This window comes from Sapajus apella, unplaced genomic scaffold (genome assembly GCF_009761245.1).
Source record: "Sapajus apella isolate SASKATOON/1434 unplaced genomic scaffold, GSC_monkey_1.0 scaffold49, whole genome shotgun sequence".
Lineage (NCBI taxonomy): Eukaryota > Metazoa > Chordata > Mammalia > Primates > Cebidae > Sapajus > Sapajus apella.
The window spans coordinates 4548374-4552733 of NW_022436989.1; the positions used below are offsets into that span (position 1 = coordinate 4548374).

The window sequence follows — 4360 nt, forward strand, 5'->3', positions numbered from 1 at the left end:
AGCTTGGCTTACACCCACATCTCATACAGGACTTTGCTCAAAGAAGGTGTGCCATTGTGTGCTGAACTGGAATGGGGAAAACAGTGGCCCAAATGACACTTGTACTTTCCAAAGCATTAGCCATCAAATGATATTTTTAGAAGACCCTCTAGGCTACTTCACATAATTGAAGCACAATACGTTGAATGTGCTAGGAAAGCACCTTAGCTCCCCACACGGTTGAAGTTTCTGCAGTTTCTAAGTTCAGTGGTACTAATGAAGCCTGTGTCGACACAGGGACCAGTGGTCTTCTCGTATGTGCACAAATGTGGCTAACAGCATTCAACCATGCCTGACCGCCTTTCCTTACTTCCCCTCTCCCTCCCTCCTCTTTTCTCTCCTTTCCTCAAGCAAATATCAAGCAGTCTTGCTCATTCTTTATTCTGGATCTTCTACAGATTTTCAAGTATATCTGAAATGCATCCCAATGATGAAAATCTTTACAACACAAAATACTTAACATGGGATATTTATTGAGATTAGATGAAAAGGATGTTTCTTCATTTTATTTTTAAAATAGTATAAAATGTATGTACACAAGGCTATAGTAGTTAAGTAGAAAGAATTATGGGTTGATCTAACCGTAGCTGTAGAATCAGAAAGAAAATATTTCTTTTTTAGAGCGATTTCTCAGACTAAGCCTTATACTTTGCAGTGTTCACCAATAACAGACAAAATTATGAAGTTGCCCTTTTTTTTTCAATCTATTGCCTCTCACTATATATATAGGCATTGCCTAAAAAGGAAGAATGTTTTTTCAAACTTTCAAAAAAAACATCGTTTTCAAAGGGACGTTGTACTTTAAATGATTATTAGATGTTCTTTCTAGAGAAATCTTGGCAAATGGGATAAAATGTGTGACTTGCAGGTAAAATACCCAGAGGGTAGCAGCCTGAATCACCTCCTCACTGCCCACAAATCCTAGTTTGATGAAAGTGTCGTTTTAAAGTCTCAGGGTCCCATTTCCTAGACTCAGAGAGTGTCAGAGCTGGAAGAACCTTGGATGGTCACTGGCCTCAACCCCTAGTTCTACCCTGGGGACCTAGGACCCCCCAGAGAGACAGATGACTTGCATGAGGTCCCCAGTTAGTGTTATGATTAGCAGAGCCAGGATTGGAAGGGTGTTCTCTTGAGTCCAAGTTGAATGCTTTTTCCGCTACAACACTGCATCCTCTCTTGACAGAAATGGAACCTGCATCAAAAGAAGTCTCCTGAGAGATGCCATGTGGGTTTTTTTTTAAGTGTGATGCATTTTTTAATCCACTTTGAGAAAAATGCTGCCAAACTCTTCTCTAGGGAGTAGAGTCACTATAAGGAGAGGAGGGCTTTCGTGTTTGGAGATCACAATGAATAATCATTCCTTTAACACCTAGACTGCATCCCAAAGGCCACAACCACCCTGGGGAAGATGATCAGATGTAGAGCATCTGAACTGGGTGAGAGAGAAAAGACACAGAGAAAAGTGGAAGAACTTGGCAGTCAAGGGACATGGGGATAGAATTGAAAAGTGAGCAAGACTAGAGAATGGAAGGGAATGGTTAGGAGAAGAGATGCTCAGATCTTCCTATTAGAAATATTTTATTTATACATATGAAATGTTTTGTTATGGTCAATGAGAGCCCAGTAAAGAACTGGATAGACGCCTTTGGCTAGGCTAGGGTATTGGGAATCCAGTATCTTTTTATGTGTGTGTGCTGTTTAAATTCACTAAACCCTTGGGGAGTAGGGAGGGGACAGTGTGGGAGAATACAAGAGTCAGGCTAGGGGTCAGCGAAAAGAAAAGCAGCAAGAGATGAGGAGAATTGAAACATAATGACTGGACGGGACCAGCACAAAGTGTTTTGTGCCCAGCTCAGTGGTGAAATGTTGATCAGTTTCCTTAAGACACATAAATTCTGAGGATTTCTCCCTTTGTTTTAGAATAATTTCAATTAGGTTTCTTTTGTTTTACAAAAACAAAAAAAAAGATAGTTTTAAATTAATCTAAGCCTACAGAATGAGTCTAGGTATGTTCCTTGGTACACCGAAGTTCCCCCATAAGACTTTTAGAAATCATTGTATTTTCCAGATAGTATCAGTTATTATAATATCTAGCATATTTCTATAGCTGTAGCAGGTGCTGTACAGATAGGCTGCTTAGAAGCCACCCAATTGTTTGTTAATGAACTTGAGATGGTACGTGTATAATACCAAGTTACGGGCACGTTCATATTCGAGAAACATTTCCTCCATGTTTTCTTCTCTAAACACAGTCTTGGAATATAAGAAATCTGATGAGAGCTCACATCTAATTTATTTGTTTTTCCTTCTTTCTCCACCAATGTTGAAAAGCATCTTTTCAGCTATTCTCAGAAATCACGTGGCTTGATGCTTCTTAAATTTTCCTCTGCACCACCTGAGCACAAAACAATGCAATGATGGGAAAGAATGCATCCTTTCTTTGAATGAAATTCACATTTATTCTGGGAGCAAGACTTCAGGGATTTGCCTGTGACCCTCACGTTGAATCCAAAGACTGTACAAGAGAAAATAAAAGACAGGTCTTGCTGAGGGTCTTTCTTGCAGTCTTGAATGCAGACCGTCTGGGTCCCTCCACAGAGAACTGCCTGCTGCGTCTTGCCGAGAAGAGAGGTCCAGTGACCACAGGGGCCTGCAGCTTCCTCAGACTTGCAAAGTGTTCCCGGGAAGGGCCTGCTGATGAGGTTGCGCTGTAAGAGCAGTCCTGAGTTCCAACCACATTTTCAGTTATGACTTCTTCAAAAGAGAGCATCTGAAAAACACAAGATCATTTCTACTGACATGAAAACACATTCAACAACAACAACAAAAAGGATTTAAAATCTCTGTCCAGAGAAGTATTTAATTTCCAACCTACATTCGTACAAACCCATTAACACTTCAGGTGGCTTGTGAGGACAGGTCCGCAGGCTGAGACAAGCAAACTCATGATATTTAAAAAGTTACCACATCTTCTCACAGTGAGGGCTTTTCTAGAAAAAAAAATGCAAAGGGGCATCATATTTCATCCAGAAGAAATACGATTCTAGGCAAAAATATATTTTTTATTTGAAATTCACCTATGATATATTTTACTTCGTTTCTTTTACTTCTAGTATGTAGTTTTGAATAGAAAATTTATCATTTTCAAATATGGCTTTTAAAACAGTCCTAACAGGTATTGTCACGTTCTTATTATTATTTTTCAAATTTCAGGAATTGTACTTCTGTATTGTTTATTCGGAGTTGCTTAAATGTGTGCCATCCTTGAAAAGACTGCTATGTTTTGTTATCCATTTGAATTAAAGTGCTTAGAATTCAGTATCAACAAGCAGCAAATGACCTTTCTAAATACACCTAATTTACTGAGTCCATTAGGTTTATGATAATAAATAAAACCTCTGCAATGCTTCATAATAACAGTAATGCTTTTCAAATGATTCTGCACTTAATGGCCAATTTCAGAGCATTAAATGTTGTTAACAATCAATTTACTGGATATTATTGCGATTCAGTTTATAAATATCAAATTATATAGGTCAGAGTGTTACCTTTGCAGGCCAGTTGCAGGATTTATATCGCTGTCGTGTAGAATAATGGCCAGACATTTTCTGGTGCTGATTTTTTTTAAAAGTCTGATTCCCGGCAGGCTCCTGGGCTTTTGCACTGACACTTTCCCCTAACTTTTTCCCCCGCAGGATCAGGTAATTAAAAGGGTATTGATGCAAAGGGAAGCCGAGCACCACATGGCTTGGCAAAGTGTTTCCATAAAGTTCTGTCCTGTAGCTGTGGATACAAACTCAAGCTGGCCATGTGCAGAACTCCAGCATGTTGAGCCCACTACCCCTCGGCACAGCCAAATGTTTCAGCAGCTGCCCTTTTGTCCTGTTTCTTAAATAAACAAAGAACAGATACAAATTAATGACCTAAATTTATGGCAAAACACACTGCCTTCCCAGAGCAAATAGCCTTCAAAGAACAGATGCTAAAATAACATTTCTTACCCACAGACCCCCAGAGAAGAGACTTCTGTGAGCACATTAGCTTATATTCTATAGAAACTAATAATTTGTGGAAGTGTAATCGTACTGAGCAATGTCACGCTTATGCCGATTTCACAAGCTTCCGGGCGTGGGCAGAGGGCACCCATGGTTTGTTCCCCGTTTTGCTCCGGGATCTTAATCATCACTTTATTTCACTTTCGCATTTTATTTGGTTTTTTTTTTTTTTTTTTTTTTGCTCTGCAAGATCAAGAGATCATGTTTCTAGGATTTTAAATAATACCTAATGATTGGATTTGATTGACATGATCGCTACTACGATG

General features: G+C 39.2%; 1 long non-coding RNA gene across 1 annotated transcript; it reads right to left on the reverse strand.

The window, feature by feature from the left end:
• Positions 1-2322: 2322 nt before the first annotated feature.
• LOC116526172 lies at positions 2323-3998 on the reverse strand. Its single transcript, XR_004257999.1, has 3 exons — positions 3588-3998; positions 2927-3029; positions 2323-2809 (listed from the first exon to the last, which is right to left on the reverse strand). It is a non-coding gene; the product is annotated as an uncharacterized LOC116526172 (long non-coding RNA).
• Between the last annotated feature and the right edge of the window lie 362 nt (positions 3999-4360).